Source organism: Podarcis tiliguerta (assembly GCF_965153285.1).
Source record: "Podarcis tiliguerta genome assembly, chromosome: 7".
NCBI classification, from domain to species: Eukaryota; Metazoa; Chordata; class Lepidosauria; order Squamata; family Lacertidae; genus Podarcis; species Podarcis tiliguerta.
In genome coordinates, this window is record NC_139540.1 from 40,274,680 (window position 1) to 40,290,432 (window position 15,753).

General features: G+C 43.1%; 1 protein-coding gene and 1 long non-coding RNA gene across 48 annotated transcripts in view; one reads left to right on the top strand and one right to left on the bottom strand.

Moving 5' to 3' along the window:
• The window catches only part of DTNA (dystrobrevin alpha), a 182,452-nt gene that overhangs the window by 115,958 nt on the left and 50,741 nt on the right, over window positions 1–15,753 (bottom strand). For 4 of the 47 annotated variants that reach the window (XM_083449906.1, XM_083449896.1, XM_083449921.1 and 1 more), the window contains exon 2: window positions 4,355–4,413. The exons of the other annotated variants lie outside the window; for them this stretch is intronic. The gene's annotated coding sequence lies outside the window, so the exon portion shown is untranslated. The remainder of the gene's footprint in view (window positions 1–4,354; window positions 4,414–15,753) is intronic. 47 annotated transcript variants of the gene reach the window in all.
• The window catches only part of LOC310681904, an 83,640-nt gene that overhangs the window by 20,347 nt on the left and 47,540 nt on the right, over window positions 1–15,753 (top strand). The window lies entirely within an intron of this gene.

Below are 15,753 nucleotides of genomic sequence, written 5' to 3' on the forward strand. Positions count from 1 at the left end.
CAGCCTTGGCTGAGTTGGCTTCAACTGAGCTAGGATAGAGAAATTACACCAGCATTTCTCTGACTGAATCAGGATGTGGGGCACTCCACCCTCTGTAGCTTCAGGCCCAGCCAAAGATCCGCCTATTCCAAAACCCACTCATCCTGGTGGAACTTGGGTTTGGGTTGCTTCCAAATCATTTTAGATTGGCGTGAAGATGCAATGAGAATCACTCTGTCAGCTTCAAATGACAGCATAACTTAGATAAACACCATCTTATGGTGCATACCTATAGGAGGCACATAGGTTGTAGACTTTACACTGTATAGAACATGACAGAAGGAAACCAGAAGCAGGTTGAATACACGTTCCTTCTCATTCCATCTCCTAATACTACCAACAGCTTTTCTCTAAACCAGTATATAAATAAAGGAGATTAGAGAATGGCAGCCAATATTATAGCTTTGCTTGGATTTTATTGTCAAAACGCAAGTGATCAAAAATAAAGAAGAGCATCATTTATCAGAACCAGCTCCTGTTCCTCTTTCTCCAACCCCACTCATTCACTAAAAGAGCTTTCAAACATCTTGCTCCTAGACACAAAGGGGCAAAGGCAGTTATGAAGATACACTGCTAATAGACATCAGGAAGAAATCTATGGCTTTCACAGATCCTCACACAGAGCTGATAAGGTGCACTCTAGTAATTGAGCAATAAATCAGGTGTGTCACTAGGGAGAACTTCCCTCCTTTCTTTATGCACCCTAAATACAAATGCAAAAACACCAAGCCATGTTGCTGATGGTGCATAACCTTCAACCCTTGGGGGGGGGGGAGAAAAGTGCCACCCAGCTGCTGCAAGTTTAGTATGAAAGATTGATGAAAACTAGTTCTAACTAAATGACAGCAAAAAAACAGGTCACTTGCTTTCAAAACGGCCGCAGTGTTCAATGACAGATTCGCCATTTACGCCATCTGAAATAGTACAACTCGTAGCTAGAATGAAGGATCCTACAAAGGCTCATCCTGGAATGATACTAGAACTCTTCTATATTTATAACAGAATGAAGAGAAAGTTCACATTTTGTCCCTCGATTTATTCCTCAGAACATGCTTTTGTGCTTTGGAGAGAACAAAAGTGCAAAGGACCATTAGTCATCTGTTTATTCCTTTATGAACATTGTTAACACCCTTGTGCTACCACATCTACAAACTACGTACTTCACCATGTTCATGGGAATAAGTCCTTCCAGGACATGCATGCTCAGAGGAGTTTTGCTTTACCACTCCGACCCTGGCTCTAACAAACATAAAAATAATTTCAAATGCAATACAGACTGGGAACAGAATATCTACTAAAAAAGGTTGTTGAGAAAGGAAGATATTTGATAGGTGCTGAAAAGACAGCAGAGACAGCATTTGTCTAATATAGGCGTCAGCAAACTTTTCAGCAGGGGGCCGGTCCACTGTCCCTCAGACCTTGTGGGGGGCAGGAATATATTTTTTTTTGGGGGGGGAGGATGAATGAATTCCTATGCCCCACAAATAACCCAGAGATGCATTTTAAATAAAAGCATACATTCTACTTATGTAAAAACACCAGGCAAGCCCCACAAATAACCCAGAGATGCATTCTAAACAAAAGGACACATACTACTCATGTAAAAACATACTGATTCCCGAACTGTCCGTGGGCTGGATTTAGAAGGCGATTGGGCCCCCGGGCCTTAGTTTGCCTGCCCATGGTCTAATACATAATGAAAGGGTAGATGCCACCATACTAAGGGTCCAATTCCTACATTGTATGAGGTGGACCACCTGATGAGATGCTAACTGTAGGAGCCCCTTTCCTGCAGAGCGCAATGATCGGAGAAAGTGTGTATGTCTCAATTATAGAAAACTTTCGATCAAAGGTCAAAGATCTCCCTAGGTTCTTAGCAGTATCATTGCCAGAGCCCAATAAACACATGAAGCTGCATTATAGCATCAGATCAGAAAATCTATCTAGTCAAGTACTATTCATCTCTGGCTGGCAATGTCTCAGGCAAGGATAATTTACCAGCCCTGGTACCTGCATGAGCTCTGTCACATAGGTAAACCATTTTCATTACATATCAAATGCATGGCTTTTTCTTCCAAATGAGCCAGTGTTAAGATTTGTGAACCCCTCATCACTGCAGCGATGATTGAGAAAAAAGGCCATTGACTTGAATTAATTACCAGCATCTCAAAATACTGCTTTGTATCTCTCTACAGAGCATACTAGGGGACTGCTGCACAGAGATTATAACATCACAAAATGCTAACTTATTATATATGTGTGTGTGCATTTGTGTATGGCATCTGCATACTGCACTTTCAGAGAGCAGTTCACAAAACAGTATAAAAGTACACTCAAATACAGAGCGTACATTAAAAGCGGTGTTCAAAAACGTATAAACATTAGCATAAAAATAAGCCAAAATCCACCTATAAAACAGAATGTAACAACATCAAATCAAAATAAGACACCCTCAATCCAGTTCAGGGAAAGTAATTTGTGCCAGTATCTAAAAGTGTATCAATTTAAAAGTCTAGGAAAATAACTAAGTCCTCACCTAGTACAAAAATACTACAATGCAGGCACCAAGCAAGCCTCACTGGGGATGTTGTTTCATAATTGGGGTGCTTCGCTGAAAAGGCCCTCTCCCGCCGGGCTCAGAAGGCTTGCGGATAGCAGCCTGCAGTCCAAAGCCCGGGGAGCGCAGCGCTGCGCACCCCGGGCTTCGGGCAGCTATCCGCAAGCCTTGGGAGCCCGGCGGGAGTCAGAAGGCTTGCGGATAGCAGCAAGCTCCGGGAGCAAAGGTTGCGTGCAACCTCACCCCCGTTCCCAGACCCGTTCTGGGGGCTGGGGTCGGGGGAAGCTCGGGCTTCCCTTGCCCCCAGCCCGGCAAGCTCCGGGAGCGAAGGTGAGGTTGGATCCCGCTGGCTGTCTTGGCTTCTTTGCTCTTTGGGGCTGGGGGGGATTTTATTTTCTTTATTTCCCCCCCAAAAAACTAGGTGCACCCTATGGTCCAGTGCGCCCTATAGAGCGAAAAATACGGTACATATGTACAAACAGGGCTGGTTTACATTGCCAGTTGTGGCTACATTCATCAAAAATACATATTATTAATTTTGCACTGGCCATAATCTTTAACTATGAGAAACCTGCCACTGATACATCCAGTAATACCGGTAAGAAGCACACACACTCATAAATGCGGAGCGAAGAGTTGTGTATACAACATATTGAGCCTCAGTTACTACTCTGTATTAGAGGTTGATAGACAAGTATGGTGCTGAGAATTATTCCCCTTCTCTTTGTCTAATGAGGGCTGAAAATATTTGGTATGAATTCTTGCATAAACTGCACACAGACACGAACCATAAATTATTCATGACCTATAATCTGATTATTTACTGTCCTTGTGTATAAAAGCCATCCGTATTATAGCAGTGCCGCTCTCCTCACCATAAATTCCAAAATAGAAGAGACAGTTCCTTGGATATTATTTTAACTGCCTAACAAGCACAGAGGGATCTGCAATTTCCTTGTCTGGACTGCTCTAAAGTGGCCAAATCCAGGATTGGCAACTTGATAGCAGAGCCTGCAGCATCCAGAGTTCGTGTTCACCCCACAGTGATGAGTGAGAGATGAGCAACTGGATCTGGGAGGCACAGCTGGAATAGGAACATCGTATTTCATAATAGACTGATGCACTGCCCCATTTTACCTGAAGTAGGCAAGTGTAGCTTAGAATCAGGTAAGGAAAAGAAATACAAAAGCTTGCAGCACAACACTTTGGTAGTATCCAAGGTAAGTCCAAGTTTAGGCAGTTGAGACCAGAGCCGATCTTAGACCTGAGTTCAAATCCTTCCTTAGCAGTGTCCATGTTCTTCAGCCTTGTATATTAAGTATACCAGATTATTCAGTTGCATCTTGTGGAGAGAAGGAGTCCCTACTTTTGTAGAAGGGGAGTGGATCCAGCAAAGCTTCTGTGAATGGAACTCGCAGTGGAGGGAGGAGGCCATTTTTGCCATTTCCCTCTTCACTACCTCCCACACTGTTCCAGAGGGTCCCTTAACCCCCCTTAAAAAAGGTTGACAACCCTGGGAAACTGGGGGGGGGGGGGCGCACCGGAGGAATCTTTGTACCACAGTGCCGGATATGCTTAAGACAGCCCTGGGTGCAAGACAGTTCCATTCCATGAGCAGAACTCCACTCTGGTAACTCAAGATCCAACCCACTTGTTTATTTTTAAAAGCCACTTAAGAACATTAAATATTCACAATGAATTTAAATAGGAGGTAAAATCTCAGTTACATAAACAGTCAATCATGGACATTATGATCACATTTTTATTCTTGTACCCTCAGGGTCCCTTCCAACTCTACAATTCTATGATTTGCAGCCCTAAACATAAAAGAGATAACTTTTTTTGTTACAGTTCCCTTAGTGCTAGTTAGCTTTTTTCTTTTAGAGATTCGACCAAGCTTTTAGTCTAAGGCTTTCAAGCTGTAGGGATTTTTTTTTAGTTTACACTCTCAAATCTTTATTGGAATATATAACAAAACAGCTTTTCAATAACCGTTTCCCGCAAATGAAGCGGCAACTCATTATTTCCTAGTCACAACCTTCTACTTCTAAGGTGGGAATGAGAGTGGTTTATCTTGTGGTGTTGTGAGGGTTAGGAAGATAAGGACTGCTAAGTGAGAGAGTTCCAGATACCCAAAGCTTGAGGGTAGGAGTTGTCATAAAACAGCAGAGAAGTATAAACACATCTTTTATTCTGGATACCTTCCTTGCTTTAAATGTATTATTCCTGTACTGTGTTCTAGGGAAAAGAAACAATAGAAATGTAAATGGGATGGGGGAGATTGTAATGTGCTTTGGAAATTCAAGTGCTATGTTAATTGTCTTCAATAACCACCATCACCAAAACGAGACTCTCAAATTAAGGAACACTCTTAATTGCCGATTGGCTCCATGGAATGATAGTGAACTGAGGGAATTGTGAAATGAATGATCACCTTTGAGAAAGATAGAGCTGTAACGAGCTGAAATGAAGGACAGCTCCTTAAACTATATAAGGAGCATCTAACAATCCTACAAATAAGTTAAGCTGGTCACATTGGAGTACTTCTGATTGATTGTATTATAGCATTTGGAAGACTGGAAACGGCAGACTATCATAGACATTATAATGGACTTGGGGGTGGGGAAACCATTTGTTTTAGAAAATGATTTCTGCATCCACTTCCCCCCTCCCTGCTCATATTTGATTATGCAAAGAGGCAGAAGTGTTGATTTTACAAATGATACATCGAGACAGTTCCTTGCTCTTGGGCCTTGCCTGTTCTTCACATTGTTTGCATAGATATGTGCACTGACACTTCATTGCACATGACCTTTTATGTACAATATTGTGACTCAATACATGTAACAGTTAGGAAAACAGGACTGAGAGCTACCACCTTGATTTTCAATGTTGACCTCAGCGAGCTTTTATTTGATTCTTATTAATTGCCTTCAGATGTCACAATAACCATGGTTCATCACGACGGGAACAAGCATGTGCAGGCCTCAGGCTCACATACTCCCTGCTACTGTGCAGCCATGAGGAAAAGTTTGGAAACTTTTGCCTCTGTTTTCATTAATTATCTGAATACAACGAAGTGTGGTTAACTGTATTCATGGGTTAGCTTGGTTTATTTTTTTTTTTTTTAAATGTCAGCTTCAAACCATAGAGTATAGAGCTGGTTTGTTTCAACAAACCACAGTTAAGAGCATGGGTTGGCAAACTAAGGCCCATGGGCTGGATCAGGCCCAATTGCCTTCTAAATCCGGTCTGCGGATGGTCTGGGAATCACTGCACATGCATTCTTTCCCTCTTCCTCACACGGCCCCTCCTCCTGGCTTCTCCCCGCCCTGCCTAGAGGAGGAAGGGGGCTGGGCTTTGTTGGTGCCAGCCCCTCTCTGGAGAACTTTCGTGTGCCACTCATTGTTCCGCGGCTGCCGCCGCCAGCCCCTGCCACTCACAAGACACAGGAGCCATGGCTGGCTGTGTGCGCCTCTCAAGCGGCTGCCATTTAAAGCAGCCCCTCTCCGGAGCCCTTTCGCGTGCCGCTGCCGCCAGTCCCTGCCCCTTACAAGACACAGGAGGGACAGTGGACCGGCACCCTGCTGAAAGAGTTTGAGGACCTCTGGTTAAGAGGAATCACTGTTTAGGGTTCAGACATAACACTGAACTGCAGTTAATAAAAAAGTGAAAATGTTCAGTCTGCTCCTTTCCTTCATACCAGAGGTAGGAGGGAAACAAACAAACCCAAGGCTTGCAAACTGGTACAGTTAGCCATGGTCACAATAAACCATCGTGCATTGTGACACCTGAATGCTGCTGAGAAAAACCCTACACAAATTTGAAGAAGGGTGACTGTCTTCTGCAACTGTTTCTCTGCTCTGTCCTTTCCTAGATGCTGCACCCTAAAATAACCTAATAGACTGAAGCACAATTGCTCTTACAAGCACAATGCTTCATTATGTATGTTGTTTTGAAAACAGTTTCCAGAGCTTCAAATATGTCAGCTAAAGCAAGAGAAAAGGCTGTGGATGCTGTTATAAGGTCAGCTTTTCAGCAACTGTGGGCAGCATTTGGTGGCATACTGCCAAACAATCACCATAGCAAACATGGCTGCTCACAGGCAATGATTTAGCTGCTTTGACAATACTAAGTCTCCAGTGAAGTCTAAAGATAAGAATTACTCACCCTGCACAGAAACAATTATTTAAAGAAGGGCACACAGCATGGTTCAAGCTACAAAACATTACATATTTTATCCCATATCTTTAGGGGAGAGGTCCCACACTTGTGTAATCAAAACCACAGTACCCCCACACAAGACAGAAATATTGGCAGACAGTGGAACCCTGAGGTTTGCAGAAGTATAAAAACATTTTGTGGGGGAGGAATATGCAAAGAGTACATAAAGAATACAGACATTTTAAATGCAGGCTTCTTGTGCATTATTTCAAAAATATCCACAGAAAACATGATGTTGTACACAAGCAAACTAAAAAAGGATAGAATTAGGCTCCTCACTTCTTCCCCATCACACACACAGGCCACACAACCCACTTCTCCTCAACTGCTGTGTGCAGGAAAGCTGAGGAGAGGGTTAAGGCCTGCCTCCCAACTCATCTGTTTATCAGGGAGACAACAACTTAAACTTCCATTAGAGTGTGAGCTGGGCAGAGATCTCCACACATCCTGTACTTTTCTATTTTAACTTGTTTTCTGTTTGCCACTATAGTCAAAATTGAGAGGCTGGTGGGGACGGACTTACTTGGTAAGCCTGATATGTCTCCTGGGCCAGTGATGGCGTTGGTGAGCCAACCCTGTGAGAAAGTCACTCTTATTAGTGACATGCCTCTATAAACAAATGCAAAGTGCTCCAATACTGGGCAGCAATTATAGGGTGAAAGAGGAGAGCGCAAAATATGGTCTGAAGCTCAACATAAAAAAACGAAGATCATGGCCACTGGTCCCATCAACTCCTGGCAAATAGAAGGGGAAGAAATGGAGGCAGTGAGAGATTTTACTTTCTTAGGCTCCATGATCACTGCAGATGGTGACAGCAGTCACAACATTAAAAGACGCCTGCTCCTTGGAAGAAAGGCGATGGCAAACCTAGAGAGTATCTTAAAAACCAGAGACATCACCTTGCCAACAAAGGTCCGTATACTTAAAGCCATGGTTTTCCCAGTAGTGATGTATGGAAGTGAGAGCTGGACCATAAAGAAGGCTGATCTCTGAAGAATTGATGCTTTTGAATTATGGTGCTGGAGGAGACTCTTGAGAGTCCCATGGACTGCAAGAAGATCAAACCTATCCATTCTTCAGGAAATCAGCCCTGAGTGCTCACTGTAAGGACAGATTGTGAAGCTGAGGCTCCAATACTTTGGCCAGCTCATGAGAAGAGAAGACTCCCTGGAAAAGACCCTGATGTTGGGAAAGATGGGGGGCAGAAGGAAAAGGGGACGATAGAGGACGAGATGGTTGGAGGGTGTTCTCGAAGCTACGAACATGAGTCTGACCAAACTGCGAGAGGCAGTGGAAGACAGAAGTGCCTGGCGTGCTCTGGTCCATGGGGTCACGAAGAGTCGGACACGACTAAACGACTAAACAACAACAAATGCTTGTCAGTGAAACATATTTAGCCTCTGCTGAAACAAGGTCACCAAGCTGACCCACATTTAAGGCAGACCTGCAAGTTCTCCTGCTCTCATCAAGAAATGCTTGTATGGCTAGCTAAACTCCCTGTCTGAAACCGGATCCTCCAAGTTCATCTTCCTTCTGGTCAGTTTCACCTTCACTGAGATTTTCCAGCAATGCTATTGACAATTAAACTGTCCAAGAACTCAGCCTGAGGAATCTAAGCAAATCACTTTGCAATGCAACTCAGCACTTTGTCAGCTAATTAGCTTGTATTGTGTAACACAGTTCACAGCTCAGTCTGTCTGGAAGTTGCCGATTCTACCCCACACAGCTCTATCATTCTTGCCTTTCTGAGCTTAATGGTTTTGTTGAACCTTCTGCCAATAGAGATCAGGGAAGATCTTCTCACAACACCATCTCTCTATAGCTTACCAAATCCAAGCTGCTAAATTGCTCAGCTCTAACTTTACAGAAATCCCCTAGCTTAAAATTTTCAACCAATAGATTAATAAGGGCTTGGACCTACTGATGACCCATAAACAAGACAATAAGCAGCATCCTAATGCATTTAATTTTAAGATGCATTTAAGAAAGAGCATCCCTAAGAGCGTAAATATTAATACATCCACCTTATTTTACTATTATAACATGTTGAATTCCCGAGATAGGGAACAGCACCTATTTCACTTACTTGGACTTTCCAAAAGTGAAAAAAAGCACTTTAATTGATCATGCCATCCAGGCAGTAAGGATGTAATGATGCAGACATTTATTGTATCGAAGGGCCCTTTTTGCAAGTGACACCTCCATCTAAAGTTCAGAGGGTGGCTATGAGAAAGAGGGTCTTTCAGTGGTGCCTCCCTACACCCCTGCCAGCCATGGAATGCTATCCCTAAAAAATATTAAGCAGGTCATTCATTTATATAGGAAGACATAGCCCTCCCAAAGCTTTACATTTTGTGCTTGGGGGAGGTTTTCTGCCCATTTCCCATGGCTGGAGTCTCAGCTCTGTAATATGTCTCTTCCATATATATCACCATCATTATATCACAGACTTCTGGAGTTGGAAGGGACCACAAGAGTCATCTAGTCCAACGCCCTGCAATGCCAATCTACATGTGACATTAAATGCTTCTCTGTATTAAGCATGCAGAGTTTTTTTCAGAGGCAAATAGCATCAGGTTGGGGGGAGTTGATGGTTATTGGGACTGTAGCAGGCACAGAGGGGAAGTTTAACCCTATCCCCCCTGCCCCCCCCCCATGACCCTGACAGCAATCCCTCATTCTGAAGCTGCTATTTTCTCCTCCTTTTCCCCTCCTCCTGCAACTTTCACCCACTCTCTCCATCTTTCTTCCCTCCGAGCTCCACTAGGCACTCAGCTCACACTTCTAATAGCACTGCCAGGCAACTGGGGAGAGGACCCTGTAGTGGCCCATGCCAGCAACCAGATTCTTCTGCCAAGGCACCCAGAGGAGCTTGCGTGCCTCACTCAGCCACCTAGAATGGTGGAGGAGCAGCCTGGGAAGTACATGGACAGATGGGCTCCAAGGCCTTCCATGGAGAGGCATGATTTCTGCACCACCACCCCCAGGCCTGCACCATTGACAGAGGCCAACCTCTACATACACCTCTGCTGATCCCATTAATCATCAGCATTTAAAAATCTGTAATTTAAAAAGCTCGCAGGTTAGATTCAAATACACATTTAGCATCATGTGTAGTTTGGTTCTAAAAGTTTTTTAAAATGTTGACCAATGAAAGGTCCAGTTAACAAGGCAGCTTGTTGTGGCTCTGATATATTTTTTGCATTTACTGCTTTGAGTGAATTCATGGAACAGTCCAAAGTAAAATTCTGGCAGACTAGTACTATGAAGTGTTGAGGCCAGATACATTTTATACCCATATTAGGCTGTGGAGCAAGTTCAGAGCTGGATTCAACAGTTTCCTTGTTTGCAACTTTGAAGAAGTGAGTGATAGCATCTTAACAGTACATGCACAATCCACAGGGGTTCCATGGAAACATCAGCTATCATCAGTAATACCACCAGCTACTTAATAAATAAAACAATATAGCTAAGATGAAATCAGAACAAAAACCAAATCACTGAAGAGGGTAGAAATAGTAACAAACTTGTCAGAAAAAAAATAGATGACACACTGAAATCTATAGAAGCTGAGAATCTATTACAATCTATAGAAACCTCATAATAGAACAAAGTGAATAGAAACATACAGTTTAAAAAAACTAAGGCTGGAGCACACTAATGTGATAGTAAGTACCAGTGAAGCCAATGAGACTTCCTTTCAAGTAATCCTGCTAAGATCAAGTTGCACATTGGAAAAATGAGTTGTGAATCAAATCATACGTTTTACAAAACTTCACCACTGACAGCCCTGTGTTAACTGACTGGATACCTATGTATCTGAAAAAACCAGAGTGCCATTCTTAGCATTTCCCTATCTAGTCATTTATGCAATCCCTTTCATTACACTATTCAAGTGCGGTCGTATTATCCAAAACACTCAGCTGACCAACTAACGAACTACCTACTCAGCAAATTCTCAGTTCAAAATATACCATCAACAAATGGCTAGAAAAGGGATGCTGATCAAGGAAAGCAACAAATAGCATGTGTTTAAATCCATGCTCATTCAGGAATGCACTATGTACTCAAGTTACTTCCTGCATAAGGAATCTCTCTCCATTAAGAGCTATTAAAGCTATCTTGCAGTTCTCTTGCCCGTGGGTTTGCTTGTAGATACAACTCCAGAGAGAATTTGCCACATTACCAAACTTACTGAATCACTGAAAAGTCCAATCTCATGGCAACAGTTCTTTCAGCAAAATATTTTATTTATTAGCATGCACATCCAAATTACATCACACCCTTTGGGGAGAGGAAGATTGAATGTTGAAATGTGAAATACAACATCAGCAAGTAAAGTGCACTGGATATGCAAATTCAAAATATTGTGCCTGGACTGGATGAGTACAGCTTCTGTGTCAACTATGAAGTTATTTCTCTGTTACCTGCAGCTTTTGTTAGCAAACTCTTCACTTTTGAACTTGACCCCCGCTCCATTTTCTAGCTTGCCTTGGAATGGTACTGGATCCCCATGTAAACGCAATGCATAAATATGCACCCATTCATCCATGAACTCTGGGGTCAGATTTAGAGACCTATAATACTGGTGCTGTTGGAGCCAGTTATTTTTCTTATTTTGCACAAAGCTCATAAGACAGCATCTGCTTAAAATGGTAGAACAAATACTATGAAATCCTAATACAAAATCAATAAAAGCTGCCAAAGCAGTCATTACCGGTTGGACTAAATGGCCTTTGGGGTTCCCCCCACCTCTATGATTTTATGAATGCCTAGCCAAAAACATTAAAAAGCATTTGCCTACTACTAAATTTTTTATTAAGGTTGGTCTGGTAAGCTTTTCTGTGGATGGCATTGCATTAATACAGTAGCATAACTGGGAAAGCTCTCAAAAACAGGATAGGCTGAGAGGAGGCCCAGTCTCCCAAAGATGGTCTAATCGCAGTGGCTGCAAAGCTGCTTCCCTCCCTCAGGATGACAGCAAGCTGCAATCCCACCACCAACCAAAGAAAAAGGGCAAGTGTGGGAGACTGCAGATGCACCGTGGTGGGTCCTCCCAGGATACTGGGGCTTTGCCACATACCCGACAATGCTGGTGCTCAATGCAATATGAATTACCCGAGATCGCACTGGCCTATCTATTCTGAATGTATTCTGATTGTTCTTATATGATGGCAATAAAGGTTACTTGACTTGACTTGACTTGAATATGAATTACCAACCCTTATAATTACTTTCAAAATCTGACTTTTGACTTGTTCCCAAGTCAAAGAAGCATAGAAACTGCTGGTGTGACTTAAACCATATGGGACAGCAAAAGCCAATGAAAGAGGCAGTCCAGGAACATACCAAATAAAGGAGGCCCCTGGGCACACAGACATCTGCTGCCCTGATAGGTCAAACTACCTACAGTTTTCAGAAAGCACACTTGGATGTTTGGAGCTGCAAACTTTATAAAAGGGTGCTCCAAGAGAATGAAATTTTGGAGGAAGTAAGCTTTACTTAATACTGTGCAACTCTTTCACAAAAAAGAAAGGGTGGTGGATGCCGGAGGTTTCCATTCCTTGTTGTGACCCTAGAATTGCTTCCCATCATACACCCATTCATGGGAACACCCATTCATAACTTTGGGGGGAGAAAATATTACTCTTCACATCTTACAGGTCTTCTTATCATTCTGCTGCTTGATGTAGTCTCAGGCATCTCAGTGTCTGAAACCCTCTCTGCCAATTTGTACTGCAATCATTTCATTGTTCTGCCCTGAGACTCTAGTCTCGCTTGTGACAAGGTCTTTTTGAAATCCCTCAAGGAAAAACAGGCCCTTTGCGGTTTTTATTTCTGAAGGTTTGACATTTTGTACATGGCTGTATCAAGTCTTCAATTTGAGCACACATACCTGGCTGATAAACAGCTTCTCGAGCCCTTCTTTCATATACTTCCAAACCCAGTATATCTAGTATTAGTTCCTTGTGGTACTATAATTTTGTTATTCATTTTAAAAATAAACTAGTACATAATGGACCATTAATTCATCTCCATAAGCATAGATATCTCCTGGAACTTCCACTTTTCTTTCTGTCCATTTTTGCAAAAACCCTTTAAAAAAGAAGAAGCTATCATTTGCAGCAGCCATTCAAAATTCCAGCAGGCGAAGGGTAGTACCTCTGGTGTGAAACATGTCCTGCTCCTTCTGGGGTAGTTTGTCCACCTTTGGTCCCCGTCCTGCACTTAGCTCTCACCCATGGCTCCTAGAACTGTCAGCATGCAACAGTAGCCACACCCCAGGAAATGGCTTTGACTGGCCAGCTAAACCAGGTGAGGGGAACTGATGGGTCTCAAACCCTCAGTGGCTTCCCCTGCATGTGAAGACAGGCTTCGGTGGATTGAGTGGATGAGACTAATAGTGGGTCCAATAGTCAAGAAGCCAGTTTCTGCATGTGCTGTAGAGGGAAGTAAGGGGTAGATGTGGCTCATCAACCTGGGAAGGTTTTCCATCTAGGAAGGAAAACTGATTCTAAACTTCCATTGCCTTGCAGCCATACTCATTCATGAGAAGGACTTCGGGATTAAACCCTGAGGAAAAATCTGCACCTGCTGTCTTGCAGGAAATCTTGGGGAGCAGAAAAGGCTAATAAGTAAACCCTACCCAAATCTGGAGTGCAGTCCCTAAGACGGTTGGATGGATATTGCATGCCTCTTTCTGGCAACTCCTGCTGCCAAATATATTGCTTTGCCTCCCTTTGGATCACATTAGCAATGCAGAGAGAGAGGTCTTTTCTCCTGGGCAGCCGAGAACCTCCATACACACTGCCCAGGCTTGTGCCCTGGGGAGGTCACATAACGTGCTGCTAGCACAGCAAAAACAACATGGGAGACAGCAGATATGAGTTACCAGTCTCTGCAGCCACAGCAGGTACTGTGATTCTCCAGTGTGAGTTCACCCTTGAAGCTGCACTCCATTGTGTCTCAAGACAGATGGATGCCAACAAAAGTCTCAGTTCTGGTATTGACAGGGATGACATCATGAAGGACATCAGGTTCCACAGTTTCTAGTCTCTTCTGGGGTTCCCCAAAACACAGGGGTGGAAGGGCACCAGGTTGGAGAAGCCTGGTTGACAGCTTTAGTCACAGAGAAAGCAGCAGTCTGAAGCTGAAGAAACTGAAAAGTCTGTGGTGACATCATCAAATAAAACACCAGAGTTCCCATGCTGCATTTCTGCCTGTCCATGATTAGAAACATCCATAGAAATCAATGGACCGACAAACAGGAAGATCTGTAACCCCCAAGATTGAAGCCGGGGTCATGTCAACCCTGGCTACTGTCCTGGGCAGCACCACACCATCAAGGTCTTGGTAATGCTTACCAACTGGTTGAAGAATGTAGTGCTCATCTACACGGAAGGGTCTAGGGAGCCAAGATGGACTCTACATCCTGAGGAAGTGTTTATGAACACAAGTATCAATAATAGAAGATTCCTGGATCTTAATGATCACTACAACAGCAGGATATGGCTGCTCCAGACCTTTTGTAATTACTAACCCAGCAGGGAGACTCATAAACAGAAAACTCCTCAGCAAAAGTCCAGTTAAGTATGTTTATAGCAAACCTATAGATTACAAGTGAAGACCTGGTCTCCAAAGATAACATAATGCAATTAAAAAGAGAGTAATTTTGGTCAAACCAATAAGCAAGGTCTCCGACATAACACAAACTGAAGGCAACGCACGCAATTTAATAGAAATCTTACTAGGATTGCCTCTTCAGAGAAGTAGGATTACAAGTCAGAAGGAATTCACTTTGGGTTTCCAGCTCTAGGGAACACTGTGGCGAAACACAAAGCCTTATGAAAACATGTACTGTAACCTGGAAACAATTGAGGCTTCAATCACTCACAGTGGAATGCTTACATTCATGTAAGACTAAAAGAAGAAAATGCTCAGCATTCAGTGACAGGATTTCATGGTGAATAATTGCATGGATTTAGGGAGAGAAAAAACCCTGTAATGGATTCTGAAAATCCGGCTGCCAGCAAGATTCTCTCTGGAATGTGATCAAGCTGTGATATGAGATTTCCACGCTAAAGACTTTTGCTTGTTTTCCAAATAACTAAAGGAAATATTAATCTCTCATTATACAAAAACATAGGAGGAAAAACAACAAACCCCAGAATGCTAACTAGCCTATCCAGCTTATGTCCAAAATGAATAGTTCTGTCTCCCTATGTCAGACCATAGTCCTGACTGAGCTAGAGATGCAAGCAACTTGTCATGCATAATGTATAGTGACTATGGATGGGGACATTAATTCCCACTTTGATCAAAATGATGACTCTAGTCAGTCCAGCTAGGTTTAGCTGGAGTTTCCTCCTGCAGATGGGCATATGTATCTGAAGGGAGCCCCCTTCCTACAGTTACAAAGAGGAATCTCTTTTGCAGGACCCAATATTGCCCCATTATTCAATCCAGTGTGGTGTAGTGGTTAAGAGCGGTAGTCTCGTTATCTGGGGAACCGGGTTCGCGTCTCAGCTCCTCCACATGCAGCTGCTGGGTGACCTTGGGCCAGTCACACTTCTCTGAAGTCTCTCAGCCCCACTCACCTCACAGAGTGTTTGTTGTGGGGGAGGAAGGGAAAGGAGAATGTTAGCCGCTTTGAGACTCCTTAAGGGGAGTGAAAGGCGGGATATCAAATCCAAACTCTTCTTCTTCTTCATATTAGCATGGTTTTTCTCTGGAATGTGATGAAGCTGAGAGCTGTGACCTTTCCTTGTGAAATAAAAAACATTAAACCTTTCAAATGTAAACCTCGTGGCTTTTTGCAGGAGGAGCATGGTCCTGGCAACCACAAATTTTTGGTCAGTCATGCATATGTCCAAGGTCAACTTAAATTTATAGACCCTTGGTGTGTGCATGTGTGATCACTTCCTCAGGACCCC